Below are 18,462 nucleotides of genomic sequence, written 5' to 3' on the forward strand. Positions count from 1 at the left end.
ATTTAGACCGTTATGTGTTTCGAAAGCATTCAAAATAACTTTTATTTCACTTTGTCTGGCCTGAAGGTCTGAATAGGTTATGTAAAAGAAAATCCTCGTGATTCCAGAAAGTCTAATTAGTGTAGATAGTACTGTGGAATTTTCTCAGAGGTGGGGTAGTGGGAATATAAATATACTATTTTATGAGCTTCGTAATGATGCAGTTGCTTGGAGCGCTATGAAATGGAAGAGCGAAGAGAAGACCCTATACATAATAAGGGTTTCCTCAATGTTCGTTGTTTTACGTGGTTTTATAACCGCGAGTTATGGCTGAGGAAATGTTTATGGATTGGTTTACTATAACAGGTAGAGAAAGGGCGTAATAAAACTGAATAGTGCAATATAAAACACAAAATAGCGACATCAAAGTAAGAGAAGTAGAAACCTTTACAAGTTATGTTCACTCAATCCCTTATTATCATGGCTAGGATTTTGATGACACGTCATATTTTAATTGGTTTACAACTGACATTGTTAACTTGTACAGAAATCCTGATCATAGTTCCCACATTGTAGAAATGCTAATTTATTAGGTCATTTTTGTCATGTTTTGCCATTTTGTACTTTTAGGTTATTTTCTAAATTATACATCATTATTTGGTCATTTGATGGAATTTGTTAGACCATTCTGTATTTTTAGATCGTTTTCTGTAGCCTCCGTGGCTCAGGCGGCAGCGCGCCAACTTCTCACCGCTGGGTCCCGTGGTTCAAATCCCGGTCACTCCATGCGGGATTTGTGCTGGACAAAGCGGAGGCGCGACAAGTTTTTCTCCGGGTACTCCGGTTTTTCCTGTCACAATTCATTCCAGCAACTCTCTCCAGTATCATTTCACTTCGTCTGTCATTCCTTAATCATTGTCCCAGAGGAGTGCGACAGGCTTCGGCAGCCGGCACAATTCCTATCCTCGCCGCCAGATGGGAGCTTCATCCATTCCATTCCTGACCCGGTCGAATGACTGGAAACAGGCTGTGGATTTTCATTTTCAGGTAATTTTCTAAAATTATACATCATTATTTAGTCATTTGATGACATTTGTTAGACTATTTTGTATTTTAGATCATTTTCTAAAATTATACATCATTATTTGGTCATTTGATGGAATTTGTTAGAATATTTTGTAATGTTTCAGTAATTTTCTTACATAGCTGAGGATTTTTAAGCATTACGCGTGTGGTATTGGATATTATCGCAACTTTAAGTGAGGATGAATACGGAGACTTGAGAATCTTCACAACACTTTGTCAATCTGGGGACTAAAGAAACCTTGTTCACCACTTACTTCTTGGAAATGTCCACATTCCAGGAGAGACGCCTCCAACTGGAGAAGTTTTCCTCGCGAACAGCCGAGATTTTCTTCTGAAGACGCAGATGAAGTTCTCTGCGAAACGTAAAGAATTTCACCTTTTTTTCTTGACATGGTAAAAGGCCAAAAGCTTATTATAATGTCTATAACATAAATATAGGCTATACCAACTCTATTAGTAAATTGACAGTAAAATATCATTTAAAATTTATGTTATTTTTTAAAGTTTTCGGATCATGTTACTGGATTTTTGCCCTCATTTTATAGCATTTTTTAAACATGTTAGGTCATTTAACTCCTGGCCATACTTATAACGAAGTAGAATGCTAAGATCTCCGACACAGCGGCGGGGAATTGAACCGTTTTAATGAAATAATGTTCTGATTTACTGGGTGGCAGACATTCTGACAGTTTGATGGAGCAGAGTGAAACTCTACTGAAGAGATCCTAAGGCTGAGTTAATTTCAGTATTCGACTTCCACGCCCGGGATCGAACCCAGCAACTTAAGATCTTGAGTCAGACATACTACTGATCCACTGAGGCACCTTCTGAGGTTGGTAGTCACATTGTGAATGTCTGAAGATGGATTATAGCTGCATTCTGAAGCAAGAGGTTAGTTAATTCTTTTGAAAGGTTTCTTGTTTGGCCAGCTGGTTTCGGAGGTACCGTTCACATAAAAATATGGACTGCTTCCAAGAGACGAGGGTTTGGAGCGACCGCCCTCGTGCCTCAGCCAGGCGTGTCGACACAAGGACAGGGGTTGAAGAGAGCCCATTGGTGGGGTAGTTCTGCCTAGCAACAGAATAGCGGGCGCCGTGCATGTTGCTAAGAGCAGTGTGCTGAAGCCTAGTTTTGTATTGTAACATGATCGAATGTAATCAAGAATAGGATGACCAGATTACAAGCATGAAAATACGGGACGTTTCGACTGCCGTTGATTATTAGACTCTATTTAAGATTAGAATTACATGTCATTGGCCACAGTCCTCACTAAGAATATAATTTATTTATAGAAAACAAGCAGTGATGATGATAAAATGTATTACTATTATTTATTTATTTATTTATTTATTTATTTATTTATTTTTACTTTTAGCAGTGACGAAGTTAGGGCTCGTGACCCTCTCTTACACTTAACCACGTAAATCACAAGATAATACATATACAGGATGAAGCGAAATTCGCGCACTGGGGCGTCGCAGCGCAACTCTTCACATGCCAGCAATAAAAAAAAAAAAGTGTCTCTCACAAAACTTCGTCCTGCGTGTATATCCGGCAGAAAAATGACGTTGAAGAGTGGCAATCTGGCAACATTGTAACCACATGTAGGGTTACTACCTATGTCAGCACATATTAATCGTGCTGTACAGTTGGTGCAGTGAATATAATTTGGGTTAGCATGCATGGGGTCGATGGGTCGATCTTGGGTTGAGGCGTATGTTTTTTATTTCGTATGGTATCTGGCATCTTAATCGTCAACAGAGAATAAATTCACGCCCACGACGTGGAAAGGGCATCTTTCAAAGCAGAGCAATGAAAACGACTGTTCGACCATTTCTAGGATCGTAGCATGTAAGTGCAAATGGTTTCTAGATGACCCGCTGCAATCTCTCGCAGCTAAAGTAGTGCTGATCGCTGCATATTAACACAGTATGGCTATTCATCTGTGCTTGTATTATTTGGAGTTCTGATAATCGAACTCGCTGTGCCCTAATATTATTTTCTTGATAAGGGACATATTATCTTAGGCAGCAAGCACGACCTGTGTCATGATGGCGAAATTAGTTTATAAAGTTCCTGAAGATCTCTACGCTGTATAATAATAATAATAATAATAATAATAATAATAATAATAATAATAATAATAATAATAATAATAATAATAATAATAATAATAATAATAATAGCTATCAGCTTACATTTGGGAGATAGTGGGTTCGAACCCCACTCTCGGCAGCCCTGAAGATGGTTTTCCGTTGTCTTCCATTTTCACACCAGGTAAATGCTGGGGTTGTACCTTAAGGCCACGGTCGGTTCCTTCCCACTCCTAGGCCTTTCCTGTCCCGTCGTCACCATAAGGCCTATATGTGTCGTTGCGACGCAAAGCAGACTGTAAATAATAATAATAATAATAATAATAATAATAATAATAATAATAATAATAATAATATCCGACTCACTGGCTGAATGATCAGCATTAAGGCCTTCGGTTCAGAAGGTCCCAGGTTCGATTCCTGGCCGGGTCGGGAATTTTAATCGCGTCTGATTAATTCTTCTGGCTCGGGGGCTGGGCGTTTGTGTTCGTCACAGCACTTTCTTCTTCATATTCAGACAGCACACTTTAATAATAATTATTATTATTGTAAAATTATTGTTATTATTTTACGTCCCTCTAAATTCTTTTACGGTTTCGGAGACGCCGAGGTGCCGGAATTGTGTTTCTCAGGAGCTATTTTACGTAACACTAAACCTACTGTCATGAGGCAGACGTATTTGAGCACTTTCAAATACCACCACACATAGGGGGAATCGAAACCCGCCAACTTTAGCTCAGAAGGCCAGCGCTCTACCGTCTGAGCTATTCATCCCGACCAACGCTTAGATCTCAGAAATTACGCAACCTAGAGCTAAATGGCACATACCATAGTGTAGAGGACACAATCATGCACAAGATGACATAACGGTCAGATCCCCCTGATGACGTTATCACATCGTAGCGAAACACGAATTGCGATGATTGAGGTGCCATTTGAAAGAAAATGAAGAGTTATTTAAGGCAGAAACGAGAACTGTACAGTGACATTTGAAACAAACGGATAATAATAACAAGTGCAGTCTTTTGATTTGACTCCCGTAGGCGACCTGCGCGTCGTGATGAGGATGAAATGATGAAGACGACACATACACCCAGCCCCCGTGCCAGCGAAATTAACCTATTACGGTTAAAATTTCCGACCCTGCCGGGAATCGAACCCGGGACCCCTGTGACCAAAGGCCATGGAGCCGGCAACAGGTGGATGATGTGTGTGTAAGGTGAAATTCGGCAACAGAATTTCAAAATGTCGAAGATTGTCGTTCAAAAACCAAGGCGAATGATGAAGAGGCGTCGGAATGACAGTGAGCATCGATACAAATTTGTTGGTGTGTGCCTAAAAATTATGCTCATCGTTGCAGAGATTATAATAATGGTATTAGTTTTTACGTCCCACTAACTACGTTGACGGTCATCGGAGACGCCAAGATGCCGGTATTTTGTCCCGCAGTATTTTTTTAAACGTGCCAGCAGATCTGTCGACACTAGAGACTATGTTGTACGTCTTAAAGCACGGAGAGAATAGTGCAGTGTGTCTACGTCTGTCGTGCCTAATATTGATGTTGAAGTGTGTAATGAAGTAGGCCTACAAGAACAACTTGTCGGTACGATTCGTGTGCCTAAAAGTATCTGAATAAAAGAAGCTCAGAATGAATCATAGCATTTTATTTCGCCAGACCACATAGACCTGCCTACCCGAGGGGTTAAAGGCGTGCTCGTTTCACCCGAAAGGACGTGGGTTCGATACCCCGTCAGGAAGTCGAAAAATGTACGAAACGAGTTTTTCACGTCCGCAGGTGCTCATGGCTCAGAGTTTCACTCAGCCTGCACCACAAATGAGTCCGTGTGCACAGATCCACTTACGGTGGGCAAAGTTTGACACCCCACCGAGGCATTGGCTGCGTAGTTCAGGCGACGTAGCTATCAGCTTGCATTTGAGAGATATTGGTTTCAAACCTAACTGTCGGCAACCCTGAAGATGGTTTTTCATGGTGTCCCATTCTTTCTCCAGGCAAATGGTTGGACTGTAACTTAATTAAGACCACGTTCGCTTCCTTCCCACTCCTAGCCCTTCCCTATCCCATTGTTGCCGTAAGTCCAATCTGTGTGGGTGAGAAGTGAAACAAATTGTAAATTGTTCTTTGAAACCCGTGTCCTAGATGCTAAAATATCTGTAAAATGCCCTTGTGGTAGGCATAGGAATATGCTTTTGAAGTTCTTCACTTGCGCATACCTGAAGAACGGACGACAGTCAGGAGACTAGTCGTAGCCGCAGGGACCAACCAGTCGTAAAATTGAATAGACATGACAATAATGGATACAGATAAATGGTGATAAAGAACGCTGGTATATTTGGGTACCTTTTTCTTTTGTCTAATCACAGTAAAAACTTATACCATTTATGTCTTTCCTTCCTTCCTTCCTTCCTTCCTTCCTTCCTTCCTTCCTTCCTTCCTTCCTTCCTTCCTCGCTTCCTTCCTTCTTTCTTTCTTCCTTATCAGTTTACCCTCCAGGGTTGGTTTCTCCCCCGGACTCAACGAGGGATCCCACGTCTACCGTCTCAAGGGCAGTGCCCTAGAGTACGAGACACTTGGGTGGGATACAACTGGGAGGAGGGCCCAGTACCTCATCCAGGTGGCCTCACCTGCTATGCTGAACAGGGGCCTTGTGGGGGATGCAAAGATCGGTAACGATTAAAGGAAGAGGGAAAGAAACGGCCGTGGCCTTTAGTTAGGCACCATCCTGGCATTGGAGGAGAAGTGGGAAACCACGGAAAACCACTTCGAGGATGGGTGAGGTGGGAATCGAACACCCCTTCTACTCAGTTTACCTTCCAAGGCTGAGTGGACCCCGTTCCAGCCCTCGTACCACTTTTCAAATTTCGTGGCAGAGCAAGGAATCGAACCCGGGCCTGCGGGGATGGCCAATCACACAAACCACTACACCACAGAGGCGGACACCAATTATGTCATAACATAAATTTCGTTTTCTCCACTGCCTGATGATGGACTGTGGCGCCGTTTTCATCAGCTATCTCATCCTTCACTTCGCCGACACTAGAAAATCTTCTACGCCGTAGATAGCCACCTGGTAGCCATGAGCGTTAAGGCGTTAAGTCTGCATGATCTGACATCGTTGTTAGCTGGTTGGAGTCCCGTTGGTGAAAAGAAATCGCTATCAGAATACTGGTTGGCAGTCTAGGAGAGGTGGTGGCATACAATTTCTAATCCCTAGATGAGGTGCCGCAAAGTCGTCTCCGTACAGGAAGGCCCTGGGAGGGATGGAAGGTAAAGGCTTCCACTAACCTCGGTACTTGGTGGGGTAGAGTGGTTAGCTCCACCCCCGGCCACCTTTGCCTCCAGGAATTAACCTGGTACTCATTTTTGATGTAGTCTAAGTGAATCTTAGAGCCAAGTGCCACGCCTTTTACGGCTCAGCCAGGCCTTCCCTTATAGCTCATTCCACGGTAAGAAAACAGTATTGCTCTTATGGACCTACAAGGAGTGAACACACCCCCTCTGAGACCCCCACAATTACTCGTGATTAAGGGATATTATACTGTTTTGTGTAATGTATTATGAAAGATGGATGATGCATTTTTGCCCTGAGTTATTAAAATAACTACATAACATTTTATTTTTCATAAATATATTCGTAGGGAGGACGCGCAATGGCAGGAACAGCCATCGCTTCGTTGCCTTCCTTCATTTACCTTCTTCTGTGTTGCTCTGGTACAAGCCTCGCGTAGTTCCTCACTCTGTGAACCGCCCGCAGCGCACTTCTCTAAAGAAGTCATCTACTGTATTTATTTGTTGCATGTGTGTTTTTTAGGCTTTAAATCGGTGCGTACTTGTCTTGTGTTGAGTGAGAGTTGGTTGTATATTACATAGTATTTGTGTGTGTTCTGTTATTTTTGTACTGTACAGAAGTTGTTACTGAAGATTTTGGTGTTGTGTTTAATGATCGATGGTTGAGTACGAACAGTAGTTTCACAGATTGGCTAACAACGTTCTGCACGTTACATTTTCTCGATCACATTTAATTTTTACTACAGTTATTGTGAGCGATATGACAGCACAGCAGTACTCTACGTTGCCTGGGGTAATTTATTAAATGCAATTAAATGCATCCCTCACCCCTCGAACCCATAAAAAATATTATTTTTCTATTTTCTATCCCAATTTACCTTACACTTCAATGCTGAGGTTTTCTATATGACGTCGTATAAATCTGATTCCAAACAAACAAACAAACAAACAAACAAACAAAAATAGCCCCGGTAAATCCCCCGTCCGCTGTAGTTCGTGAAAGTGTTTTAGAGCTTTGTTTCTTCCACTTTTTATCTTGAACTTAAATACTGAATTTCACAAATGTATGTGCCGCCATTTTCTCGTGATGGTGTTGATCACAGCCGTTCGACATGACAACCTCGTTGTCATAAGATCAATTACTGTTTTCTTAACATGGAATGAAGTATAGATGCTGAAAGCCAGCGTTCAATTCCAAAGCTCTCTACGCGTCTCTGTGAACATCTCTTATGACCACTCGTTGACTACTTGACCTTTGATCTAGTGGCGAGAACGGAACTTATTACATTAACTTACAAGTAACCGACTTACAACCAGCATCTAAGGTCGTGTAATATCACGGCCTGAGTTTTTTCCTATGGATAGAAAAAGAAATGGCTTAACTGCAATGTGGGCTCTGAGTGAGGCTTCGTGACATAATGGTCAACGTAGTGGACTTTAGCTCAGAGAGACTCGGGTTCGATTCATGTAAGGGCCGAGTATATTAGCCCCGTCAGGTTAATTACCCTAGTTCGGAGACTAGGTGTTTGGATCGTCTTGAAACACATCTTTAGCTACAGACAACACAACACAACACAACACAACATTGCTCACACTCACACAAGAACGAATGTGTTACCGACTTAGTGTCAAATTAGCCAGCGCACAGATATGATATGATGGAAATACAGAGCTGTTGAAAGTGAGTTTTATGCCCGTTTTTCCTATATTTTTATCTACAAGGTTCTTCTCTACCTATATCTTGCTTCCCTCGTTTTAATATCCATTTTAGTAAATTATCGTTTTACTTCTAGATTTCATATCGTGCAACATGACATGACGCAGTACATTTCCACTCAATGGTCAGGCTGGTATTAAATGAATGCAATCTACATTTGTAAATTCGCAATATTTTATATAAAGTAGAACAACAATTTTAATGACTCAACTGTCGATATTTTAATGTGAAACCACCTTTAAGGAACAGATGAAACTTGTAATTACAGCATCGCCATTTATGTCCGACTCGTTGGCTGAATGGTCAGCGTCCTGGCTTTCGTTTCAGAGGGTCCCGGGTTCAATTCCCGGCCGGGTCGGGGATTTTAACCTTCACTGGTTAATTCCAATGACTCGAGGGCTGGGTGTTTGTGCTGTCCCCAACATCCCTGCAATTCACACACTACACATAACACTATCCTCCACCACAATAACACGCAGATACATACACCTGGCAGATGCCGCTCACCCTCATCGGAGGGTCTGCCTTACAAGGGCTGCACTCGGCTAGAAATAGCCACACGAAAGTATTATTATCGTCATTTATTACGTAGAACTGTTCAATGTCAGATTCATTCTGACTTCATCACACTACATCAAGCGACTCTTTCATCTGATGATGTTTCAAAGTATATCACATGAATGTAAATTTTATTCATGTTTAAAACGTTTAATATATTAATATTCAGCTATTTCTAAACAGCTGAAGATGGCCTAATGCGGCCGAAACAAGTCATGGAGTTCTAATATGATGTTTTAACAATTTTGAATTGTAAATTACTTTTTTTTTTTTTTTTTTTTTTGCTAGTTGCTTTACGTCGCATCGACACAGATAGGTCTTATGGCGACGATGGGACAGGGAAGCGCTAGGAGTGGGAAGGAAGCGGCCGTGGCGTTAATAAGGTACATCCCCAGCATTTGCCTGGTGTGAAAATGGGAAACCATGGAAAACCATATTCAGGGCTGCCGACAGAGGGGTTCGAACCCACTATCTCCCGAATACTGGATACTGGCCGCACTTAAGCGACTGCAGCTATCGAGCTCGGTAAATAAACTTATAGGCATTGACTAGATGGAACCAATATAGGGCCTACTAGTTTTATATAACATAATTGTCAATACGGATCCAAAATGAAATTTATTTAATACAATACAACAACTCAACACAACAAAACACAACACACTACCAACCAAAAAAAACCCCACAGTAATTAATACATTCCTCCATAGGTTTGGGTCAGGAAGGTCATCCTAAAAATGGGCTTAATCCGCATGAGTGCCGACCCCAGATAATAGGGAAAAAGGCAAGGAAGAAGAAGAAGAAGAAGAAGAAGAAGAAGAAGAAGAAGAAGAAGAAGAAAATGTTTGGCTTTGAAAAGGTCCCATAGTGATCTCCATACTAATAGGAAGTACTTTTTTAAACATTGTTTGGCCTTTGTGGAATGCTCGTGTTCATGTTGAAACAGCAGATTTTGCAGAATATCCGAAGTTAAGCAATATTGGGCGTGGTCAAAGCTTGGTTGTTGGCTGGGGAAGATGCGGAAAACAGCTGTCCACTTTAAACAAGTAAACTCCGCCTCAGGATGCTTGATGCTATCAGTGGACCCTGTTCAAATTGGTGTAACCAATATCCAGGCGTGATCAAGGTAAATGATTACCATTATACCGAGCGAGTTGGCCGTGAGGTTAGGGTCACGCAGCTGTGAGTTTGCATTCGGGAGATGGTGGGTTCGAAATCCACTGCCAACAGCCCTGAAGATGGTTTTCCGTGGTTTGTCATTTTCACTCCAGGCTGAACCTTAATTAAGACCAAGGCCGCTAATCTTAATATTAATAATAATGTTATTATTTTTACGTCCCACTAACTACATTTTGACGGTTTTCGGAGACGCCGAAGTGCCGGAATTGTGTCCAACAGGAGTTCTTTTGCGTGCCAGTAAATCTAGCGACACGACGCTGACCTACTTGAGCACTTTCAAATACCACCGGACTGAGCCAAGGATCGAACCTGTCAAGTTGGGGCAGCGAATCAACCGTCTGAGCCACTGGGCCCGGCCTTCTCAGTCTTAAACCTTTCCTATCCTTCGGTCGCCGAAAACCTTCGATGTGTTAGTACGACGTTAAAGGAATAACAACATATATTATTATTATTATTATTATTATTATTATTATTATTATTATTATTATTATTATTATTATTATTATTATTATTATTATTATTATTATTATTATTATTATTAAAGTGTAAGCTGGGTTAAACGCTGCCCGATTCACCAGGGATTGGGATTGAAGGCAGTACGAAGTATGTCTCCAAAAGATCCAACAATATAAATTGTATTTTTATTAATGTATTAAAGAAATGCATAGAGAGATTGTGCAATACAATCAATCACTGTTACCGACTCCGCGCTAAACAGGAGTTTAATGGTTGACTGGATGGGGTTTCAGAAACTGCGTGCCTCTCTATTCACAGAAATAACGGGACGTCAACAATTGGCCAAGCTTTTGTGTACACAGGAGTAAGTTAAGGTGACCTCCCCCTCCCCCCATCTTCCTCAACAACTTAAACTTGGTTACCTGCAGCCGCTCTTACAAAACAAGTTGGTTTTTAGCTTTTTTTCAGACAATCTCCTGGTTAAGTGTTGAGTTGGGTGCAGGTGCTGTGATGTCACAAGAAAGGAGAAAAAAAAAAATAGAAGGAAAGAAAGAAGAGCATACTCTGTGAACGATAAATTAAATTATAATGCATCATGTGAAAAACGGAATGTTGAATGAGTGTACCTTTGAGGTACCGTGTCTTTCACAACATTGTGTTCTCCTGTAGCCTACTATTTTTTTTTCCGATCTTTTATCACCCTGTAGGTCATTTTCCATTTACGGCGATTAAGCTAGAGTACAACGCGCGGTAAAATATGACACCCCACCCCCCACCCCAACGACAACAGCGTTAAATCTACCTTAGCTTCTTCTCTATTATTATTATTATTATTATTATTATTATTATTATTATTATTATTATTATTATTATTATTATTATTATATAACTCGCTGGGGCCATCAAGGACCACGTTAAGTCTTGTTGCATTTGACACTGAACTTGGCCTTCTTTAGAGCCCAAATTTCCCTCATTCTTTGTGAGTGGGCCTGCTTACGCTCCTCTGTCCAAGGGGCACCGTGTCTTCTCTTCGGTTGCTCGTCTCGGTTTAGCCCGTTCGTCAATATTTTCTTGCGGAAGAGATCTCTGTTAAGGGCGTCTTCAGCTGAGATATGTAGCATTTGCAGGTCTGCTTTGGTATTTCTAAACCAGGGAATTGTGGTTTTGGGGTTTGAATCAAAAAAGTAAAAGATTTCTTTAGTTAATTTTCTTCCGTCCAATCTTTTCAGATGACCGTAAAATCGTGCCCATCTTTTTCTGATTGTGTCGGTAATTTTCTCTATTTTGCTGTAGACTTCCTTGTTGGATCTCTTTTGATGGATTCCATTTCTGTAATTTGATCCCAAGATTCCTCTCACAATTTTGCGTTCTCTTTTCTCCAGTTCTTCAAGGTGTCCTTTGTTGGCATTTAGAGACAGGGTTTCGGCTGCATATAGAACTACTGGCTTCAGAACTGTTTCATAGTGACGTATCTTGGTGTTTTGGGAAAGGCATTTTTTGTTGTAGATTGTGCGGGATGTTTGGTAGGCTATTTCCAGTTTGCGTACTCGCTCCTGAAGTGCTTCTTTGTCCAGTCCATTTTTCATGATGATCTCACGCAGGTATTTGAATTTGTCTACTCGGGTGATGTCCCCGTATTTTGTTTGGAGTTTTGGTGGAGCCTCTTTGATGTTAGTCATTACTTCTGTTTTCTCAAACGATATCTGCAAACCAGTTTGTTTGGCAATTTCCTTTAAAATTTCAACTTGGGCTCTAGCGGTTTCTATGTCGTTTGAGAGAACAGCAATATCATCGGCAAATGCTAAGCAGTCTGTTGCGATCCCCTTGGATTTGGTTCCAATTCTCAATGGACTGTAGTTGGTTTCCTGTAATCTCATCCATCAGGTTCTGATGATCTTTTCAAGAACACAGTTGAAGAGTATCGGGGATAGCCCGTCACCTTGTCGGACTCCTGTTTTGATGTCAAAGGAATGCGAGAGACATCCGTGGAACTTCACCTTGGATTTTGTATCGGTCAGGGTGGCTCTAATTAACGCCAGCAGTTTCAAATCAACTCCAAATTCATTTAAGATGTTTAGCAGGACTTCCCGGTCAATGGAGTCGTATGCTTTCTTGAAGTCCACAAAGACAGACACATACTGCCTGGACCTTAGTGTACAATATCTGATGATCGTTTTGAGATTTTGGATCTGTTCAGCTGTTGAGCGACCTTTTCTGAACCTTCCTTGGTATTCACCTATTTGATGTTCGACTTGTGCTTCCAAACGCTCCAGGATGGCAAGTGATAGAATTTTGTAAGTCACGGGTAGCAAAGATATTCCTCTGTAGTTGTTGATGTTCTTCATGCTGCCTTTTTTGTGTAATTGATGGATCAAAGCTATTTTCCAATCTTCGGGTAGGGTCTCCTTGTTCCAAATTTCTTCTATTTGCTTTTGAAAGATATCAAGTGATTCCTCTGGGGCATATTTCCATAGTTCTGCTACTACTGAGTCTTCCCCCGGTGCTTTGTTATTTTTGAGACGGGCAATGTGGCGCTTGATTTCATCTCTGTCGGGTGGTCTGGAATTTGGGTACCTGAGTAAGGGTTCCTTGGTCTCAATGGCGCTTTGCTGTTTAGAGCAATTAAGTAAATTCTTGAAGTAATCTGCCAGAATACTGCAATTTTCTTCATTTGACGTCGCCATTGTGCCGTTCTTTCGCTCAAAGCATAGAGACGGTGGTTTATAGCCAGTGAGTTTGCGTTTGAAGGCTCTGTAGTACTCTCTGCTTTCATTCTTCCTAAAGTTTTGTTCTATCTTTTCAATGAGAGATTTTTCGTATTTACGTTTCTCAGTTCTGAACACCCTAGCTGCTTGGGCACGTTGGGTTTTGTAGGTTTCCCAATCATTTTCTGATTTCGTAGAGTAGTACTGTTTCCACGCATTGAGTCTTCCTTGGAGGACTGATTCGCAGGTACCATTCCACCAGGCATGCTTTTTGCTTCTCTTGATTTCTGCAACGTCTTTGGCGGCCTCAACAAGGAGACTTTTGGCGTTGTTAAAGTCACAGTCATTTGGTCTAGCCTTCTCCTGAAACTCCTCGACCCTTTGCCGAAGTTTATCGTTGTCGAAGCGTGTGATCTGTTTGGTTGTCTTCCTTGTGTTTGTGGGAATTGGTTTGAATTTGATAAGAGACATATAATGATCTGAGGCCACATTGATGCCTTTCTTTACCTTGACATTCATAATCTCAGGGCTGTTTCTCCTGGAGATTGCAACATGATCAATTTGGAACTCTCCGAGAGCTTGGACGGGAGAACGCCAAGTCATTTGCTTTCTGGGTAGATGGCGAAAGAGGGTCGACATGACCTGCAGGTTGTGATTTTCGCAAATGGACACCAGTCTTTTGCCGTTGGGATTGGTTCTTTTGTGAGCAGGGTAATTTCCTATAACTTTCTTGTACTTCTGTTCACGACCTATTATTATTATTATTATTATTATTATTATTATTATTATTATTATTATTATTATTATTATTAGTATTAGTATTAGGGAGTTATCCTGGAACGCAGAGGTGAAAGAAGGTGCGGGCTGGAATGGGTCTAACTAGAAGTCCGAAAGATGAATTAAAATTTCAATAAAGGTTATATTTTCAATAGACAACAAGATTTAACAAATTTTCACTGGGTGGAATAACAATAAAAAAACACAGGTACAATGATAACTTTACAAACGAAAGCACAAGTTTCGGGGTCTTTACAAGTTCTGGCTTCGAGCCTCAGTTACACAATCCTTGAGCTACTAGCCCAACTTTACCAAGCTACACTCATTTATTCATAGTGCAGAAAACCCCTTCATTCAAGGAGCACTTGCTCCCAACTTTTAACCTCAAGCCTCCCAGAGGCACTTTTCAAACACAAGAAAGAGCTGACCCGCTCTCAATTTTTCAAGCCTATTAAAGGCAATACCAGACTTTTACACATGATTGCCATCAAGGCAAAACTTATAATGAAACAGGGATATCTAGTACCCAGCCTACTGGGCCTAAATAGAACATTAACAGGTTAACATAAATGGCCATAAACGCAAAAAGAATGGAGGCGTGTACTTGCACTCCTATATGAGTACTTGTTAAAACTTAAGGGGCACTAGGCCGATTAAACAGGGGCTATTCCCACACTAGGGAGGTGACTCATATAAGAAAATTTTAATACATTAAGAGTAGAAAATCGGTTATGAAAACGTAGTCACCTCAAATCAAAAATGAAGGGGAGCTCGAGAGGGTAAAGCACTCTCTATCCCCGATTTATAGTTAAAGTAATAAGAAAATTTTACATAAGCCGGCACTAAGTTACATTTTTTACATTAGACAGGTAGGTTACATTGAAAAGGTTTCGGACCTTCCCCGAGGGCTAAACTGCTGAGCTAGCAAGAAATAAAGATGTTAAACGGCCATTACCTTTGTAGAAGAGCTGCTGCCCGAAGGAAGAGGCGCTACCCGTCCCCTGCTATACTTCCATTCACTAAGCTAGATGTTGTTGAAGTGGCCGAGAGCCAGGAAAATCAGCAGTTTTTATACTCTCGGGGAAGATTCGAGACCTTTCATGAATACTTAAGACACACCCACAGTCGTTTATTGGATACCTTACGGTTACACATCAAAATTGGAGAAGAAAGACACAATTGGCTGAAAATTAATGCCAGAAATTATTGATTGGCTAACTTCAAAACTGGCGGAAAGAAAAGATTTATATTGCCAACCCACAAATGAAAGAACGAAATTTAGTAAAGAACAAACTTATGAATACAAAATTTCTTCAAATAAAGTTCCTTCAATTCGCACCAGGGTGCATGATCAGTTTTTTTTGTAGAGACATCTGTGAGAGAATGTCCACACTTCTTGATAATTAGTCAACAAAAACAGATCGAAATTAACACAGTGACATCTTCTGAGAACCTCTTGAGTTAATCCAGTTTTTAAAGTTCAGAGTTTCTCCTGTAGAGGAGTACTTTAAGGCGGAAAATTCAAATTTGCGGCGTAGAGGTGTACCAACCGGTACAATTATTATTATTATTATTATTATTATTATTATTATTATTATTATTGTTATTATAAAAGGTAATGTGTCGCTGTATTCCTCGGGGTGCTGAGTCTCTTTACAGGAACACTCCAACGGAGGCGCCTCTGGGGGTGGGGGTGGTGCAACATCAACGTTAACCCCTGTCTATCGTAACTGTAGAGCGTGGGTTGGCGATCACGGGGCTCTTAGCTGAGTTCTAACTTTCCTTTCAGTTACTTGTGCCAGGCCCCTCACTTTCGTCTGTCCTATCCGACCTCCCTTGTTTAACTCCAGTTCTTTTCCTACACCAACGGCATTAGGTTTGCGAGACGTGGTAGCCTCTCATTTTCCCACCCTTCGTGATCCTTGCATTTCTTTAACCGATACCTATATTTTTAGGAGTGTCGGACCTTTTCTATTTTTCCTCTGATTAGGGTTAATAGAGGATAATTGCCCGGTTACACTTCTTCTTAAAATAATCATTACCACCACCATCGCAATGTAAGTGAGCTGCATGTACCTTTTTTTCAACCACGTGCCAACCCTCCTGCCGATCTTAAATTTCTGATAGTACTGGGAATCGAACGTAGGCCTCCGAGGAGGGGTGGAAATAGCTCCAAACCTTACGCTTATGATGCGTTACATTGAAGATCAGAGCCCCTCTATTGGAGTGTGCCTGTAAACAGCTGCACCACGACGAAGAATATACGGACACGAATTTATTGTATTATTATTATTATTATTATTATTATTATTATTATTATTATTATTATTATTCAGACAACATACTATGCTACCAACCACAACAGAAATACGCAATAGTGATTACAACCCTCCATATAGGGTTGGCATCAGGCAGGGCATCCGGCCGTAAAACAGGGTCAAATCCACATGTGCTACACAGTTCGCAACCGTGACCCCACAGATGTGGGAAAAACGGTAGAAAAAGATTATTATTATTATTATTATTATTATTATTATAACAACTTCTTCTTCTTCTTCTTCTTCTTCTTCTCGTTTCTGCTTTCTCGTACTATCTTTCACGTTTGTCCACTGCTCCCGCATTCCTCCGTTCTACGGTCCACTTCTTGCCGGTTTTCATTTTACGTTTTGGCTGAAAACTCTGTGCTTCCCGAAGTTTCTTCTTCAAAGATATGAGACCCCCAGTTCGTGTAGGTATTTTTCCACGTTTATAAACCAGATCCCTTTGAATTTCTTTCTCGCAAAGTAGGCACAGATTCGATTGGACAATCTTGCGGAGCTCATTCGTGTGTCAAGTCGCCATAGGAGATTCTCCTTTTGCGTATGGTGTCCGTTATCTTCTCCACGTGTAGATACAGTTCAGCGTTCTGTCATCTTCTGTACTCTTCTTGTTCTTTGACCAGGCCCGAGATCTTTATTAAAACCTTCCTATATTATTATATACAAGGTGAAGCGTAATTCGCGCACTCGGGCGTCGCAGCGCGACTCCTCACATGCCAGCAATAAAAAAATGTCTCTTACAAATTTTCGTCTTGCGAGTATATCCGGTAGAAAACGGACGTTGAAGTGTAGGAATCTGGCAACACTGTAACCATATGTAGGGTAACTACCGCTGTCAGCACTTTCTCGTCGTGCTGTACAGTTGGTGCACTGGGTAGAGTTTTTGGTTGGCATGCAGGAGGTCGATGGTTCGATCCTGGGTTGAGGCGCATTTTTATTTGCTAATTTCCATCTGACATTACCTACTGTAATACAGTAAGACACCGTTTTTGAGGTCACATGTATTCTACTCTTACAACATTTTGTAACGCTGAAACAACAAATACCTGTTTAGACTAATAAGAAATAGACAGATGAAACAAATGACCAGTCATAGGACAGAATAACTACACAAACAATATCACTTTCGATATGCTAAAGATGATAGCACAGTACAATCTACTTGTCATTTACATACTACATGTATAATAATAATGTTATTTGTTTTAGTCCCACGACGTGGAAAGGTCGCCTTTCAAAGCTGACCAATGAAAACGATTGTTCGTCCATTTCTAGAATCGTAGTATGTAAGTGCAAATGGTTTCTAGAGGACCCACTGCAATCGCTGTTGACGATTAAGATGCCACATACCATACCACCTGGGCTACATTTACGAAATAAAAAACATACGCCTCAACCCAGGATCGACCAGTCGACCTTCCGCATGCTAACCCAAAACTCTATCCACTGCACCAACTGCATAGCACGGATAACTGCTGCTGACAGATTTAGTTACCCTACATGTGGTTACAGTGTTGCCAGATTGCTACTCTTCAACGTCGTTTTTCTGCCGGATATACTCGCAAGACGAAAATTTGTAAGACACATTTTTTTATTGCTGGCATGTCAGGAGTCGCGCTGCGACGCCCGAGTGCGCGAATTACGCTTCATCCTGTACATAATTCGCTGGGGCCATCAAGGACCATTTGACACTGAACTTGGCCTTCTTTAGAGCTCAAATTTCCCTCATTCTTTGTGAGTGGGCCTGCTTACGCTCCTCTGTCCAAGGGGCACCGTGTCTTCTCTTCGGTTGCTCGTCTCGGTTTAGCTCGTTCGTCAATATTTTCTTGCGGAAGTGATCTCTGATAAAGGCGTCTTCACCTGAGATATGTAGCATTTGCAGGTCTTCTTTGGTATTTATAAACCAGGGAATTGTGGTTTTGGGGTTTGAATCAAAAAAGTGAAAGATTTCTTTAGTTAACTTTTTTCCGTCCATTCTTTTCAGATGGCTGTAAAATCGTGCCCGTCTTTTTCTGATTGTGTCGGTAATTTTCTCCATTTTGCTGTAGACTTCTTCGTTGGATCTCTTTTGATGGATTCCATTTCTGTACTTTGATCCCAAGATTCCTCTCACAATTTTGCGTTCTTTTTTCTCCAGTTCTTCAAGGAATCCTTTGTTGGCATTTAGAGACAGGGTTTCGGCTGCTTATAGAACTACTGGCTTCAGAACTGTTTCATAGTGACGTATCTTGGTGTTTTGGGAAAGGCATTTTTTGTTGTAGATTGCGCGGGATGTTTTGTAGGCTAT

This window comes from Anabrus simplex, chromosome 7, assembly GCF_040414725.1.
Source record: "Anabrus simplex isolate iqAnaSimp1 chromosome 7, ASM4041472v1, whole genome shotgun sequence".
NCBI classification, from domain to species: Eukaryota; Metazoa; Arthropoda; class Insecta; order Orthoptera; family Tettigoniidae; genus Anabrus; species Anabrus simplex.